Raw genomic sequence first — 17956 nt, 5'->3', positions numbered from 1 at the left:
CAACCACTCTATGACTTTCACCTGTGAACTCCTTACTTTCAATTCCATGTAAATTTCCCATTACAATTTCTTATGGACTCAAATTCCAGTAACTTTTCAGGTGGAATTTTACAGATTCTGACAATTATCTGTTCATCCAGAAATTGCTGAAGGCCATGTTGACGCTGAGTGCTGCTTGGCTCAATGAGAATGTTTTGGAGTTGGGTGAAAACAGAGGGGGATGAGACAGGGAGAAGGTGATGCTGAAACTCAGTTTTAGTTCAGGCTATTCAGAATTTCGCATGGTCCCAATGGGAACAGCTAATTTGTAAGCGACACTGTGGAGTATTTGTTAACAGTTTTTAAAGTATAATATATCACCTTAAGTAAAGATTAGGGCTATTGATTATAATGGACTTGTTTGAAGTGAAGTAAGGTTGAAAGCTCTTTTAAATTCTCTTAATGAGAGCAACTAGCTGAATCTAGAGAGACATTGAGACAGGAATCTTCAGACCTGTGGCGGGCTCCTCTTGTACAATGTGGGAAATAAGGGACGCTTCCAGTGTCCCTGACGGCTATGTGTGTAGGAAGTGTGTCCATCTGCGCTACTGGGAAACTGCTTTTCAGACCTGGAGCTGTGAGTGGACCATCTACGATACTGAGAATATTATGGACAGCACGTTTAGTGAGTTCGTCACACTGCAGGTGAGGGTTACACAGGCACAAATAGGTGACCATCACATCAAGTTAAAGGCTCAGCAAGGGAGTGCAGGAGTCCCCATTCATCATCCCCTTCTCAAACAGATATTGGAATTCTGTTGGGGGTGAATGGGTGGGGTGGTCTCTCGGGGAAATCAGCAACAGCCAGGGTCATGACACCACAGATAACTCTGCTGCACAGAACAGGAGGAAAGACAGTTGCAGGGCTATCGTGACATGGGATCAGTCGTCAGAGTAAGGGCAGGTACTTCTGTGGCCACAGACATGAATCAAGGATGGCATGTTACCTCCCTGGTGCTAGGATTCGTCATAGCATGGAGTGGCTACAGTGAGTTCTGCAGCTGGAGGGTTAATAACTAATGTTTGTGGAACACACAGATACCAACAACATCGCGAAACAAAGGGATGAGGGCCTGAAATATGTATAAAGGAAAATCAGAGATATATTAAAATGAAAAGAAATAATGTCAGATTTACACCCAGTGCCATGTGCTAGTGAGACCAGGAACAAGAGGATAGATCAGCTGGATGTGTGGCTGGAGAAATGGTGTACCAGAGAAGCGTTTAGATTTTCCAGGCACTGCGACCGTTTCTGGGCTAGGTGAGACTTGTACCAGCCTGACTGGTTACCCCTGGGCAGGGCTGGGAGAAATCTCCTGGTGGGGTGATTGCCAGTTCCATTGATGAGACTGTAACTAGTCTGGCAGGGGGTTAGGAGCTAAAGAGTGGCTTAGATGGGCCAGATTCAGGTCAGGGAATGGGAGATAGAGTATTCGTGATGCAGGCAACAGCTCAGAAAGACAAAGGAAAGGAGAATTAAACGAGGTTTGAGTCCTCTTCATCCATCAGTCCTGCCATCCCAGGGGTGAGAGTCAACAAAATATGAAGCCTTTTAAATGTCTATGACTCTAAGTGCCTCAGCAAAATCGTGGAAATCTGAAATTTAAAAAAAAAATTACTGGAGCTCCTCAGCAGGTCTGGCAGCATCTGAAATGGTGATAGTTGCAGGAAACATTGCAGCCTTGAAGACGTTGTATAATGCCATCCCACAACGTCCACTACTCCAGGCAAAATGTCCTCAGCCCCTCCTTATGGGTCACATGTTTCAATACTGGCAGCACCCTTATAAATCTTTTCTGGACTTTTTCAGGTTTCCCAACATCTTTCCGATAGCAGGGATACTAGAATGTAAAGCAGTCTGGGCATTCCAAAAGTGGCTGAGCCGATAAACTGTACAACCGAACCATGATCTCCCAACTCCTATACTCAATGCACTGCCAAATAACAGCTAGCATACCAAACACCACCTTCACCGACCTGTCTACCTTCAGCCCTACTTTCAAGGAACGATCAAACCACTCTGCACAGTGTATTTATTTGTCAACACTTCCCAGGAACTTGTTATTATGGCGCTGAGTCCTATCTTCCTGAAATCGGGGAGACTAGAATTGAATGTAGTATTCTAAAACTGGCCTCACCAATGCCCTGTACAGCCACAACGTGACCTCCTAACTCTTATACTCAGTGACAGAATCCATACAGTGTGGAAGCAGCCCATTCAGCCCATGAGACCTTACCAACCATCGGAATACCATCCCACCAGAACCATGTAACCCAGCATTACCCACAGTTAATCCACCTAACCTGCACCTCTTTGGATTGTTTGAGGAAACCAGAGCGCCCAGAGGACGCCCGTGCTAACACACAGAGGGAGAATGTGCCAACACGACACAAAGTGGAATCGAACCCAGGTCCCTTTATTGATGAGTGCACAGACCAATAAAGGTCAGCATGCCAAATGCAGTCTTCAGCACCCAGTTTCCCTGAAACTCGACTTTCCAGGAACTATGCAGTTCTGAGCTCTTCAGGGGGGTTGAAAGTGAGGAGGCGAAAACAGGAACAGGGTTGAGTTGTAGATCCATAAAATAACTCTGTTCCCCCCCACTCTGTTTCCCTCCCCCTCTGTTCCACTCCCCGTTCTCTGATTCTCACCTGCCTCTGTCTGTCCTCCCCTGCCCCCATCTCTGTCCTCACCCGTGCGACCACTCTCAATCCCCACATCCTCTCTTTCCCCCCACCCTCAGCCCACCCTCTCTGCCTACTCTCCCCTCCCTCTCCCCTAGTTCTGTATACCCCAACCACAGGGAAAGGACCTTGTCTATTTGCCCTACCCATGACCGGCTGATTTTATAAATCTCTATCAGGTCACCCCTCAGCCTCCGACGCTGTAGGGAAAACACCCTATCCAACGCTGCAACATCCTTGTAATTCTTTTCTGACCCCTTTCAAGTTTGAGAACATCCTTCCGATAGGAAGGATACCAGAATTGCTGGAATATTTCAAAAGTTGCCTAATCAATGTCCTGTACAGCCACAATACGACATCCCGACACCTTTCCTACAGTCCCTGACCAATAAAGTAAAGCATACCAACTGCCTTCTTCACTATCCTATCCACCTGTGACTCTACTTTCGAGGAACTCTGAACCTGCACTCCAAGGTCTCTTTGTTTCGCAACACTCCCCAGGAACTTACTATTAACTGCAAAAATCCTGCTAATGTTTGCTTTCCTAAAATGCAGCATCTCACATTTATGTAAACTGAGCGCCTCAGCCCATTCGCCCATCTGATCCAGATCCCGTTTAACTCTGAGGTAATCTTTTTCACTGTCCACTACACTGCCAATTTTGGTCTCATCTGCAAACATGCTAACAATCCCTCTTATGTTCACATTAATATAAATGGCAAACAGTAGTGGATTCAGCACCGATCTTTGTGACATTCCATTGGTCACAGGGCTCCAGCCTGAAAATCATCACTCCACCACCGCTCTCTGTCTTCGACCTTTGAACCAGTTCTATATTCAAATAGTTAGCTCTCCCAGTATTCCATGAGATCTAACCTTGCGAACCAATCTCCCATGAGGAACCTTGTTGAACGCCTTACTGAAGTCCATGAAGATCATGTTCACCGCTCTGCCCTCATCAATCCGCTTTGTTACTTCTTCAGTAAACTCAGTCCACTCCATGAGTCATGATTTCCCACGCACAAGGCTGTTATTGATAGCCAGGACTTAACTCTGTACATTGGGGTCTGCGTCTCCCAGTTATAGGAGTTAATATTCTGGATAACGTTCACGTACACCAGCTTTGTGTTGGTGACTGTGTATTGAGTCTTGTTAATAACACCAACACAGGTGAGTTCCTTTTGAAAGGCAGTCCCTATATCCCTACCCCCTACCCCCTCCCACCTGCTCTGTCTCCTCCATCTCCACGGTAGACTGTAAGTACAAGGAACTCGCGGAGTTTCCATGTGAGTGAGGTTGAGCAAATCTTCCTTTCTTTCCACAACCCCACTATGAAATGGTGGTAGTGTCCTTTCCTCTGGACCAAGAGGATCGGGTTCAGAGTTTGGTAACAGTGGCTTTGAAGAAGATGATTATAAAACATGCCCAAGCCACCAGGCCATACTGTCTCCCAACTGTCCCTGCCTGAGCCTCCAAACAGAACCTTCCTGTAGTTTCTCTCCTGTCAGACTCTCCTATTGCTCAGTTTGTCCAGGATCCCCTCCTGCTGCTGCACTGCTCCTGTCCCACACTGACCTGTCCATCCCCCAGTGTCCTCCACATTCATTCATTGGTTACAATTCCATTATTTCCCGTCCTCCAGCCCCGCCCCCTCCACTCTATTGGGCAGCAGCTGATATCAATCCTCCAGGCTCCTGTGTGATCGAGAGCATGTTCCGTAGGAAGGGAGATCAGTGCACGGGCGCAGTGCTGGCCAGTTGTTGGCGGATGTGCAGGGCGGGTCAGTGCCAGGGAGGGAGGCTGTGGATGTGTGGGATTAATCTGTCATTAGCAGCTCCCTTCCTTCTTTCTTCTGAGGACACGACCCAGGGGAATAGCCCTTTGCCTGGTGTCCTGACGATTGGTCAAAGTATCACTGGGGGAGCATTTTGCAGCAAGTTGTCAGAACTCTTATGAATAGTCAGGATTGTTATGGAAAATGACAAGGATGGGCCTCTAATTAGAGTTCTAATTTGGTTAATTTTAGTTCAACCAGATATGATTTGGCCAGTGTGTGCAGAATGGTTCTCATCAGAGAATGGGTGTTCTGGGAGATTGGGGGAGGATTCACCAACACCCTGGAGGCTCCAAGTCAAACTCATTGATTTGGTTCTTAGTCTGCAGACAGCAGCTCGGAAACTGAATTCAAGACGAGGAGAGAGATTGCGAGAACTGAGTGTGGAGGAAAGGAGGGATGAGATTGGTTTGGATTTCAGTTAACAAGAGAGAGAAATTGTGAGACTGAGATTTAAAGTTTTGGGGGAACAAGGAAACTACAATTTAATACTATCATTGTCTTTTAAAGTTCCATCCTGTATTAACAATGTTGACTTGTTTTTTCCTATTGTAGGGTACTGAAAGGGTGGATTTGCGGATGAGAAATTCAAATTGAACTTCATGTTCTGATCTGATAGTTACTTGATCCGTGCCGATCTGAATATCATTGGCCTTTTCATCTGGAAGGAAAGGTGTGTATTCTGTCCGTGGGCGAATATTTCAAATCTCAGTGTGACTGGAAAACGGACTGAGACACAGGCAAGTCCATGTTAACGTGCTTTGTGGCTTTGAATGGAAGCTGGTTGTCAGGATTATCTCCGTGGCAACGGCAGTTTAAAAATACTAGTTCAATTCAGCATTTTTTTTTTAACAACACACCCCTCCCCAACACCTCCGTGGCTCAGTCAAGTACTTGACAGGTGCTTCATTTTCGGTGGGGTTGTCTGTCAGGATTCTCATGTGGAGGAGCCGGTCTTGGAATGGGGTGGACAAAGTTAAAAATCACATGACACTAGGTTGTAGTCCAACAGGTTTATTAGGAAGCACTAGCTTTCCAAGCACGATGTAATTTTTAACTTTATCAGGTTCATCTCTATGCTGACAGACTTCTTCAGATAAGTACTTCAACAATTAAATAAGCCATATGTTCCCCACGCAATAGGTTTCCTCGAGCAGTGTAAACTGCTATTCTTGCCCTGGGGATAGCTACTCATTTGTATACCCAGTCAAAATCCCATCAAGCTTTTTGTTGATCTTTAAAGTTTTTCTAATCTCCTAGTTTCTCCTTGGTCTTTGCCAATTTGTATGCCTTCTATTTCAATTTGATAGACTCCCTAATTTCCTTAGATACAAATGACAGATTACTCCTTTTCCTACAGTCCTTCCTTTTCACAAATATACATAATTTTGTTGTGCACTTTGAAAAATTACTGTCTCATCCTGTTGTAGTCTACTTTGGTTAAGCACAGGATCTTGGGATTGGACTTAATCTTCCAGCTTGACATCTGTTTTATAAATTCAACCAGACTTCTCACATATTCTTAAAGTGCCTCTTTGGATTCATCCTAATCTTCTCAGCCAAGGTTCTTTCATAACCACTTTGTCTCCTGATTTCCATCAAAGGTTAACTCCTATATTCCTTATTGTGCGCCAGGGACTCCCATGATCCCAGTTGCCTGTGCCTGAGTCACACATCCCTTTTTTCCAGTCAATGCCTAAATATCTCTTGTCATCCTGGCTTCCCCATTCCTGCCAACCTTGCCCTTCACCCTCACAGAAACATATAGACTTTGAACTCTAGCTATCTCACGTTTAAAGGATTCCCACTAGCCAGCGAGCCATTTACCCGCAAAAAAATTACTCCAGTCGACCCCTGCAAGATCCTGTCCAATCCCATCAACATTCCCCTTGTCCCAATTTAGAACTTGAACCTGTGGACCAGCTTTGTCCCTCTCCATAGCTATTTGAAAATTAATAGGATGATGGTCACTGGTCCCAAAGTGCTCCCCCACTGTCACCTCAGTCACCTGTCCCGCTCTGTTTCCCAAGAGTTGTTTGAGTTTTGCCCCTTCCCAAGTAGGACACTCTCCATCCTGCTGGAGGAAAGTTTCCTGAATTCACTTATCGGATTCCACTCCATCAAATCCCTTCACACTCTGGCAGTCTCAGTCTGTTACAAATTAAAATCCACTCTTCTGACAACCATATTGCTCCTGCATGTCTACTTTCCCCCTGCATATTTGTTACTCAAATTCACGTTGACTATTTGGAGGCCGATAGTACAAACCCAGTGACATCATCATCCACTTCCTACTTCTTAGCTCCACCCGTGAAGCCTCACTGGATGATTGGTCAGTTATTTTATCTCTGATTACTGCTGTGATAATCCCCTTAATCAAAAGTTCAACTCCTCCCCTCCTTCCACCATCCGTGTCCCGCCTAAAGCACCAGCACCTGATGCGTGAAGCTGCCAGTCCTGACCCTCGCTTAGCCATGTTTCTATAAAGGCTACATTATCCCAATCTCATGTTCCTATCCACGCCATTAGTTTATTGGTCTTACCTGCCAACCCTCTTGCACAGAAATGAAAGTAGTTTAATCCAACAGGCATTCCTTACTCCTTATCATGTTCCAGCCTGTCCTGTCTCTTCACTTTATTGTTTCTGATTACTGTATCTCCTACCAGCCTCGTTCTTGCCTCCCTGATCATGACGATATTGCTCCTCGCCAATATAGTTTAAATCCTCCCTTGTAGCATGAACAAAATTCGCCAACAAGATCCTGGTCCCATTCCCAGTGCATGCACCACCTGTCCCTCCTGATCAGGTCAACTCTGTCACAGAAAAGACAACAATGTAAAAATCTGAATCTCCCTGCCCCCCACCCCTGCACCAATTCTTTAGTTACTTATTTATCTGCCATATCCTCCTGTTCCTACTTTCACTAGCTCATTACAATGGAAGTAATCAGGAGATGACCATGGTCAAGGTCCTGGTTTTTAACTTTTCTCCCAGCTCTCACTAATCACTGTGTCCGACCTCATTCCGACATCGACCCGTGTCATTTGTGCCAACGTGCATAATGATTTCTGGCTTCTCCCCCTCCCCCTTGAGAATGTTCTGCAGCCGCTCGGAGACATCCTGGACCCTGGCACCTGGGCGGTAACTCAACATTCTGGATTCCCATTTGAAGCCACAGAATCTCCGGTCTGTCCCTCTAACAATCGACTCTACTATCTCTAAGGTCCTGTTAACTGTTACCCTTTCCCACTGTGCCCCAGAGTCAATGGTAATGCCACCAACCTTGGCGACTGCTGCTTTCCCCTGGATTGTATTTACCCTGAACAGGTTCCAAATCGGTGTACTTGTTTTTGTGGAGAATTGCCATAGGGTATTCCTGCATTCTCTGCCTACTCCGTTCCCCATTCCAGGTGGTCGCCAACTTCCTCTCTGTCTTGAACACAACAGGGAGCAAGGACTCATGTTGGATTAAATTGCCCTTATTTAAATGCAACAGGTCAGATAGGTAAACCTAATGTACTCACAACATGGATCTTAATGCGGGACTGGGATATTATAGTCATTACAGAAATATGATTGGGGCGAGTCTTGGGTGTGACCACAACACGAAAGCTCTTATCGATGAAGTTCTCAATATCTCAGATGATCCTGAGTGCATCCAGCTCCAGCTCCCGAACACGGTCTCCCAGGAGTTGCAGCTGGGTGCATTTTCCACACGTGTAGTTACCAAGGACTGTGGGAATTTCTCTGAGCTCCCCACATCCCGTATCAACAGTCCTAACTGCCATCTCCATTGCTGCAAGACTAAAGTTTAAAGGACTTTTTTTTGAGCTTGCCTGTAGTTTTCGCTGAGCTGCTGTTGTCCAAAACCTCTTGAGCCAAACATTACTCCTGACTCTGCTACCAACCGCATGTCTCTCTACCCCTTCACATTTAGTTTTGGTTAGGGAAGGAGGGAGACACTCAGTGATGTAGCACTTGGGCATTAAGCACTCCTTGACACCTGGCCACTAACTACCTGCTCTCCATCCAAGATCACTGATTGGCCTTGGAAGATGTCTTACTGAGATTTTCCTTCTGGTAGTGCTAACTGCGCTGATGCTAATCTTGACCCCGGCAGCCAATCTGCGTTGTCACAGTCCCTTGGTCCTTTCTGTCTAAGAGTACTGCATTTATTAATTCCATGAATCTATCGACTGCATTCCAAACTGTGTCTCACTCCACAGCGAGAGAGGTTGATGTTCCAGAGAATACAAGGCGATTGAAAAAATGATACAATTCGACACAGGGCCAACAATATGTCTATCCGCTCACTGAGTCTGCTTTTCCACTCAATTAGGTGAGATCGATTTTGATAATCCCCCATTCCACTTGTCTGCATTTTCCCCATAAACCTTGTATTAGAATGTCTGCCTCAATCCTAAAGATATTTAATGAGCCAGCCTCAACAGCCCGAAGAATTTTCGAACATGATTTCCCTCTCACTGATGTGAGACTTGGTGGTCTTTAACCCCATGCGGTATTTCTAGCACTCTGTTTGAAAGTTGTATCAATATTAGATATTATCCTGTCCTATCACACCTTCTCTGTGGCCAGAGGCAAAACAAAAATGAAAAGTTAAGAGACAGTATTCTCCTCACGTCAGCCTAAGATACAGCGCATTCTGGTCTGTGCATTTGACTACTCTCTATCCCACAAAAACTTCCAATTCATTGCCAGCTTCTGTATCAATTCACTCAAGGATCACACGGTCACTCTCCTTGAATCCAGGAACTCCTTCTTCAAACTGAAGACCGAAAGAAAGTCAGTGTTTAACATATTCTCTGGCTCCGTGCACAGGCTGCCCCCTTGGTCCTTAATACTCCCCATTCTCTCCCGCGTTATCCTCTTCCCCTTAATAACTCGAAAGAATGTCTTTGAATTCTTGCTCATCTCTACCCTCGAATGTTTTAACTCCCCGCCAACATTTCTGCTCTTCTACTGACTTTTTAAGTTTTGCCCTACACTTTCTATATTCTTTTCGGACCTCCGTGGACCTGCTCACTTTGTAACTGCTTTAAGCTTCTTTTTCCTTTTTAATTCTGTTCGGAAATGTGTCGACACCCGAGGTTCTCTGGGCTTGTGTTCCTAAAATTTATCTTCGGTGTAACATGCTGGGCCGATACTGTCATCAATTACATTTTGTTCAAGTGACCCCCTAACTAGCGCCCCACGCTGTTCTGCTACAGTTGCACCCAGAAGCATCTGCACTTTGGCCAGATCCTGTCATATTTTTTTCATAAAATCGGTCTCCAAAATCCAAGAAGCTTTTATTTTTCAAACATTTCTGGGTCTTTTCCTTAGCAAACTCAAGACATAGGAGACACGGTCACTGGTCCTTTCATGCTCACCCCAATCCTGCCTGCAACATCTGACTGGCGTCGTTCCCCACGGTGAGGCCCAGCACAGCCCCGCCCATTGTTGTATCTGCTACACGTTGACATAACAAGCTCCCAGGAATAAATTTCAAGGCATCTGTCCCCTCTTAAAAATGTTATCACTGCCCGAATGAATGTTTGGAATCGAAATGCCTGAATATAATGACCCCATTGTTGTATTAGCACACCTCAGTAAATTGGTTCTATATCAGCTCCTGTACTTTGTTTTGTTTGGGAGTCTATAATATATCCCCAGCGGTGTGTCTTCATGGTTTTGATCCTGAGCCCTAACCACCAAGCCTCATTAGATCCTTCTTACTGCAGTAACTTTCTCCACAATTAGTAATGCTACCCCCTTTCCTCTTTTACCACCTCTCCTGTCGTGCTTCGAGATCTTGTACGACAGGACATTGAGTTGTCAGCCCTGACCTCCCTCAAACACATCTCTGTGATGGCAAAAATGTCACAACTCTCCATTTCACCTCATTCCGTTATCACATCTGTTTATCCGATAACATTCCCAGCATTAAGGTAAACAAAATCCAGCCTGGAATGTAACACCTGGAATACTCTATAACGCGGAGTTCGTTCGTCATTCATTGTTTGTTCTCAAGCTGCCCAATTCATGAACCAATCCTATACCTCTGGGAATGAATGAATATTTGTTGAATTGTAATTTCTCTTTTAATAAATGTATTCATCAAATGCAGCTTTCCAGAACTAAACAGTCAGCTCCACATGCAACGGGTTTCTGCTGATTAATTCCCTGTTCAGTGTGCAGAGGGGAGAGCTCGAAGTAATGGAGAAAGTGAGAACTGCAGGTACTGGGGATCAGAGTCGAAACGTGTGGTGCTGGCAAAGCACAGCCATTGGGGCAGCATCTGAGGAACAGGAGAGTCAAAGCTTTGGGAATCAGCAGTTCATCAGGATCTGCAGTTCTCACTTTCTCCATTACTTAGTTCTGGAAAGTTGCATTTGATGAATACAAAGAAGTATGAGAGATGACTTGATAGAGGTTTATAAGATGACGAGAGGCAAAGATAGAGTGGATAGCGAGATACTTTTTCCCATGATGCAAATATCTATCACAAGGGCGAAAAACCTAAAGGTAAGTGGAGGAAGGTTGAATGGAGATGTCAGAGGTAGGTTCCTTTCATAGAGAATGGTGGATGGTTGGAATGTACTGCTGGCAACTGTAGTAGAGTCAGCTGCATTGGGGATATATTAAGAGACGATTGGATAGGCAATTGAATGATAGTATAATGAAGGGTATGTAGGTTAGTCTGATGTTAGAGTAGGATAAAGAGTCGGCAGGATGTCAAGGCCAAAGGGTCTACACTGTACTGTTCTATGTTTCACTCAGCATGTGGATTCTTTTCAATTGTTGAATGTGTGAGGGAGTGATGTGTGTGAGATCAGGAAGCTCTGTAGGGGCCTTGGGCCAAGGCGTCCACTTCTGGGGTGCATTTTTACAGTCACCTGAGTACCAGTACAACATGTGTGTGATGACCTACACCAGACAGAATCTGTCAAGTTCTGTTATTAAGGTGATTCTGGACTTGTCATTTGCTGCTGTTTTCTTCAGATAGATTTTGTTGGTTGACCCATGTATTATTTTTTTGTCCATCAACAGAGATGTACAATTTTATTTGTATACTGGTGAATGTGAAGGTGACATTTATTGGACACGGGTTTGGAGCTTTCTTTGCGAGACACAATGTGCTGCAGAATACTGTCAACTTGTCTTTACCCAGTGTCTGGTCCAGATAGCAGATGCTTGGAGTCTGGGAGGCAGGCCAGATATAATCACCATAAGTAACTTGTGCGATGTGATTCTGAGACTCCATGTCCATTCATCTGCCCCCAGTCAAGGCTCAGACCGAAGATGGAGTCGAAATAATTTGTTGTGAAATAATGTTTGAATGACTGCCCTGACCCAGGTGGAAGCTCTCTGGATTCATTTAAGAGCAGACAAATGTCTTACCCAGTATCACAGGCAGCTGTGCATGAATTCAAATCTTTTAAAGTCTTTTTTCAATGTAGGTTATGATTGCAATCTGATCTGATAAAATCAGATATTTGCTATGATCGTGAACTGTGATTCACAAAAGTGTGAAATATCATTATTTAACCAAACAATAATTGCATCACCTCTGAAAATAATTAGGTTGATGTTATATTTATGGAACTAAAATATACTTTCCTGCCAACATTTTATGATACAAAAATAAAGATTGTATATTTTATTTAATACCGAACAAAGAACATGTTATCTGACTATAGTGGTGATCACAATTACATGCTTTTGCATACATGAACATCATGTAACCACAAAAATACATCATCCTCTCTCACTAGTATTCTCACATACGGATGAGGAAGGACACCACTTCAACTGGGGCAACACATCCCTCCTAGGACAAACCAAATAGAGGCACGCACGAGGATTCCGAGAAGCATTGCATTTCAACTTGAACTCTATCAACAAACACACCGAGTTAGACCTCAGCCATCACCCCTGAGAAAAAGAACAGGACGTGACTTCACCGCAGGAAATAACATCACCACAGGAAATGACATCACAAACCCAAAGAAACTTAAACATATAAATAGAAAGCAGGAAGTTTCAGCGTTGGTTCCCCTGAGGCCCACTGAAGATGAAGATGGTAAAACATCTCGAAATGAACCTCCCAGCTCAGCGAAGAAGCCTACATCCAAAATTTCAACCTGAGCTAAAAATCTTCTCAAAACTCGCTGCAATTGCACACTCATTGTCAGTATTTAAATGAATACATCGTTGCTCCAACATTTGGAAAGTCGTTGGCTTCTGAATGATTGTATTTTTCGAGTGAGAAAACTATTGAACAGTAATATAGAAATTGCGTTCTTACATATTTATGCATAATCGATCAGTTTAATTTCTCACCAAATGTGCGAGCTTCAGTTATTTTCCAACAATTGAAAAATGACAATAATTCAGAGAATATTAGATTAAATAAATGATTTATGTTATTAAATTGAAGTGAACAACAATTTGAAACCTTGCAATTTTCAGAATGAATGGTATTTAATGTGAAATGTGAAAAAGAATGAACAACATACATCCGTGTGAGTAAACAGTCAGACATTTTCGAAAGAGTATTGTGGCAAAGCAAAGGAAATATTTGTTGGGATACAAAATTTAAAATATTCGTGTGCTGAGTACTAATTAGACTTCATCAGGAAGCTGAACTTGCAATACTTGCATTATAAATGGTTATGCTACAGCAAAATGATCAGATATTTGCCAACATTTACAGCTGGAAATAATCTGATACTGGCTTTGACTTGCATCTGTACCTGATAGAGAACAGAACTTTAATGTACACAATGAGGCTATTGGAACAGTGTGTATGCATCAGCTGAGGAAGTGTCTCCCAAATCCTCCCATTTGCCACCTCTATCACTGTTGCCCTTTAATTTGGGAAGGTTAAATTATATATCCATTTCCCTCTTGAGTCTTCATTCACAAATCTCCCAGGTAGGGCATTCCAAATCCTAACCACTCTCTCAATAAAGAGCTTTTGACTTATCTCACTCCAACGTCTTGTGCCGATGATCTTGAAACTGGGATGATGTAATGCCAGCTAAGAGAAATGAAGTATTCTTATTTTACCCTGTTTTTTTGCCATAATTTTGATCACTGCAATAAGTTCACATCCTAGTCTGTTCTGATCAATCAGGAGTAAGTTCATTACTCTAATTTCTCACATCCTACCTTTAACTAATTTCTTCATTCCACTTATCATTCTGATTATTTATAAGGTTCCAGGTATTCTTCTTCAAAGTAATGAAGGGTGTGTGTGTGTGTGTGTGAGAGAGAGAGAGAGAGAGAGAGAGAGAGAGAAAACAATTCTCTGTAATGTCTGAATTACACCCAATGCCTGGTGTAAAAGAGGTAAGGATTAGGTAACGATTAACATATGGTAAAAGAGCTACTTCAGGGGCGATGATTTCAGATTTCTGGATCATTGGGCCCTCTTCCACGACAGGTGGGGGCTTTAAGAAATGGAGAGATTGTATCTTAACTGGAAGAGCACCAACATCCTAGTGGGGAGGTTTTCTCGTGCAAATTGGGTGGATCTAAACTAATAAACCAGGAGGCTGGGAAACAAAGCAGCAGGTCAGCAACGGAGCAGAATGTAGAGGTGAGTCTCATGACGATGCTGCGAGAAGGAATCAAATCAGTCCAAAATGTTAGTTGGAGATTGGAATAAATGATCGAGATGTATGTCAACGATTAATAAATGAAGATGGAATGTATGGGGTTCGTGAAGGAGTGCGGTGTGTGAGATCAAGGAGCTCGTACTCAAGAAACTATTAAAGGGGAAAAATAAATCGAAACAATCTTATTTAAAATCCTTAGGCCTAAAAGCACACAGTATTTCGAATAAAATTTCTGAGCTGGCAGTAGATACAGACATAAATGGGTATGGCCTGGTAAGGATGATTGTAACATGGTTACAGGAAGATCAGGACTGGACAGTGAACTGCCCATGGGTACTCCGTATTCCGAAAGGATAGACATGAAGGTAAAGGAGGTGGAATTGGTGTGTTGGTTAAGGATGATATCAAGGCTATATTAAGAAATGATATTGGCACTAGGGAGCAAAATTAAAATCAGTCCAGGTGCAAATAAAAAGCAACTGAAGAAACCTCTTTGGAAGAGTAATTTTCAGCCACCGTCTCCCTAAAATACTTCTGAGGTCGGAAATGATGAAGGTTCGTGACAAGATAACAACGGTGGGATACACGTGCATATTGAATCAATTAATCAACTTGGCAAAGGGTAGGCTCCAAGAACAAATCGTAGATTATATGAAGGATAGTTTCTAAGAACACATGTCATGGAACCAACCAGAGAGCAGGGTACTTTAGTTTTGATATAAGCAAGGAATGAAAAACGATCTTGCAGGAAAGGATCCTCTTGAAAAGAATGACCACAACATGCTGTAGTTTCAAATTTAGATCGAAAGAGTGAGGACAGAGTCACATACGAGAGCCTTAGTGTAGGGTAATGATACTTACAGTGGCCTAAGGAAGGTGTTGGTGGGGTGTGGGGGAACAGTCAAAGGCAGGACAGATGAAGAAATTTGGCAAATACTTAAGGGGATACTAAATGCCTCTCAATTAAAGTATATTTGTGAGAGAAGAGGAATTGCATGACAGAGAAAATTTATCCATGACTTGATAAGGAATTCAACGACAACATGAGGGCAAAAACTAGGGCAAATCATACTGCACAAGTTAGTCATGCTCCGGGAGATTGGGTAAGGCGGTGGCCTAGTGCATTCCAGCTAAACTGCTCATCGAGAGACCCAGACAATGTTCTGGTGAGCTGGGGTCGAATCCAGCCATGGCAGATGGTGGAATTTGAATTCAAATTTGGGATTAACAAACTGATGGTGAGTTCTGGATTAGTGATGCTGGAAGAGCACAGCCGTTCAGGCAGCATCCAACGAGCAGCGAAATCGACGTTTCGGGCAAAAGCCCTTCATCAGGAATAAAGGCACTGAGCCCGAAGCATGGAGAGATAAGCTAGAGGAGGGTGGGGTGGGGAGAGAGTAGCATAGAGTACAATGGGTGAGTGGGGGAGGAGATGAAGGTGATAGGTCAAGGAGGAGAGGGTGGAGCGGATAGGTGGAAAAGAAGATAGTCAGGTAGGACAAGTCAAGGAGACAGTAAGTGAGCTGGAAGTTTGAAACTAGGATGAGGTGGGGGAAGGGGAAATGAGGAAACTGTTGAAGTCCACATTGATGCCCTGGGGTTGAAGTGTTCCGAGGCGGAAGATGAGGCGTTCTTCCTCCAGGCGTCTGGTGGTGAGGGAGCGGCGGTGAAGGAGGCCCAGGACCTCCATGTCCTCGGCAGAGTGGGAGGGGGAGTTGAAATGTTGGGCCACGGGGCGGTTTGGTTGATTGGTGCGGGTGTCCCGGAGATGTTCCCTAAATCGCTCTGCTAGGAGGCGCCCAGTCTCCCCAATGTAGAGGAGACCACATCGGGAGCAACGGATACAATAAATGATATTAGTGGATGTGCAGGTGAAACTTTGATGGATGTGGAAGGCTCCTTTAGGGCCTTGGATAGAGGTGAGTGAGGAGGTGTGGGCACAGGTTTTACAGTTCCTGCGGTGGCAGGGGTAAGTGCCAGAATGGGAGGGTGGGTCGTAGGGTGGTGTGGACTTGACCAGGTAGTCACGGAGGGAACGGTCTTTGTGGAAGGCGGAAAGGGGTGGGGAGGGAAACATATCCCTGGTGGTGGGGTCTTTTGGAGGTGGCGGAAATGTCGGTGGATGATTTGGTTGATGCGAAGGTTTGTAGGGTGGAAGGTGAGCACCAGGGGCGTTCTGTCCTTGTTACGGTTGGAGGGGTGGGGTCTGAGGGCGGAGGTGCGGGATGTGGACGAGATGCGTTGGAGGGCATCTTTAACCACGTGGGAAGGGAAATGGCGATCTCTAAAGAAGGAGGCCATCTGGTGTGTCCTATGGTGGAACTGGTCCTCCTGGGAGCAGATACGGCGGAGGCGGAGAAATTAGGAATACGGGATGGCATTTTTGCAAGAGATAGGGTGGGAGGAGGTGTAATCCAGGTAGCTGTGGGAGTCAGTGGGTTTGTAAAAAATGTCAGTGTCAAGTCGGTCGTCACTAATGGAGATGGAGAGGTCCAGGAAGGGGAGCGAGGTGTCAGAGATAGTCCAGGCCCCAGCTATGCCTGTCTCTTTGTTGGCTACGTAGAACAGTTGATCTTCCGTAATTACACCGGCACCACTCCCCACCTCTTCCTCCGCTACATTGATTACTGCATTGGCGCCACCTCGTGCTCCCGGGAGGAGGTTGAGCAATTCATCAACTTCACCAACACATTCCACCCTGACCTTAAATTTACCTGGACTATCTCTGACACCTCGCTCCCCTTCCTGGACCTCTCCATCTCCATTAGTGACGACCGACTTGACACTGACATTTTTTACAAACCCACTGACTCCCATAGCTACCTGGATTACACCTCCTCCCACCCTATCTCTTGCAAAAATGCCATCCCGTATTCCCAATTTCTCCGCCTCCGCCGTATCTGCTCCCAGGAGGACCAGTTCCACCATAGGACACACCAGATGGCCTCCTTCTTTAGAGACCGCAATTTCCCTTCCCACGTGGTTAAAGATGCCCTCCAACGCATCTCGTCCACATCCCGCACCTCCGCCCTCAGACCCCACCCCTCCAACCGTAACAAGGACAGAACGCCCCTGGTGCTCACCTTCCACCCTACAAACCTTCGCAGCAACCAAATCATCCACCGACATTTCCGCCACCTCCAAAAGACCCCACCACCAGGGATATGTTTCCTTCCCCACTCCTTTCCACCTTCCACAAAGACCGTTCCCTCCGTGACTACCTGGTCAGGTCCACACCCCCCTACGACCCACCCTCCCATTCTGGCACTTACCCCTGCCACCGCAGGAACTGTAAAACCTGTGCCCACACCTCCTCACTCACCTCTATCCAAGGCCCTAAAGGAGCCTTCCAGATCCATCAAAGTTTCACCTGCACATCCACTAATATCATTTATTGTATCCGTTGCTCCCGATGTGGTCTCCTCTACATTGGGGAGACTGGGCGCCTCCTAGCAGAGCGATTTAGGGAACATCTCCGAGACACCCGCACCAATCAACCAAACCGCCCCGTGGCCCAACATTTCAACTCCCCCTCCCACACTGCCGAGGACATGGAGGTCCTGGGCCTCCTTCACCACCAGACGCCTGGAGGAAGAACGCCTCATCTTCCACCTCGGAACACTTCAACCCCAGGGCATCAATGTGGACTTCAACAGTTTCCTCATTTCCCCTTCCCCCACCTCATCCTAATTTCAAACTTCCAGCTCACTTACTGTCTCCTTGACTAGTCCGACCTGCCTATCTTCGTTTCCACCTATCCGCTCCACCCTCTCC

General features: G+C 45.1%; 1 long non-coding RNA gene across 2 annotated transcripts in view; it reads left to right on the top strand.

Moving 5' to 3' along the window:
• The window catches only part of LOC140469981 (uncharacterized), a 49763-nt gene extending 36823 nt beyond the window's left edge, over positions 1–12940 (top strand). The window contains exons 7-8 of one of the 2 annotated variants that reach the window (XR_011956253.1): positions 5114–5231; positions 12335–12940. This is a non-coding gene — a long non-coding RNA (uncharacterized lncRNA). Of the gene's footprint in view, positions 1–5113; positions 5299–12334 lie in introns of both variants that reach the window. The other variant, XR_011956252.1, reaches the window with a different exon arrangement.
• Positions 12941–17956: the final 5016 nt, after the last annotated feature.

Source organism: Chiloscyllium punctatum, chromosome 50 (genome assembly GCF_047496795.1).
Source record: "Chiloscyllium punctatum isolate Juve2018m chromosome 50, sChiPun1.3, whole genome shotgun sequence".
NCBI lineage: Eukaryota > Metazoa > Chordata > Chondrichthyes > Orectolobiformes > Hemiscylliidae > Chiloscyllium > Chiloscyllium punctatum.
This window is presented reverse-complemented; position numbering and strand designations above follow the sequence as displayed.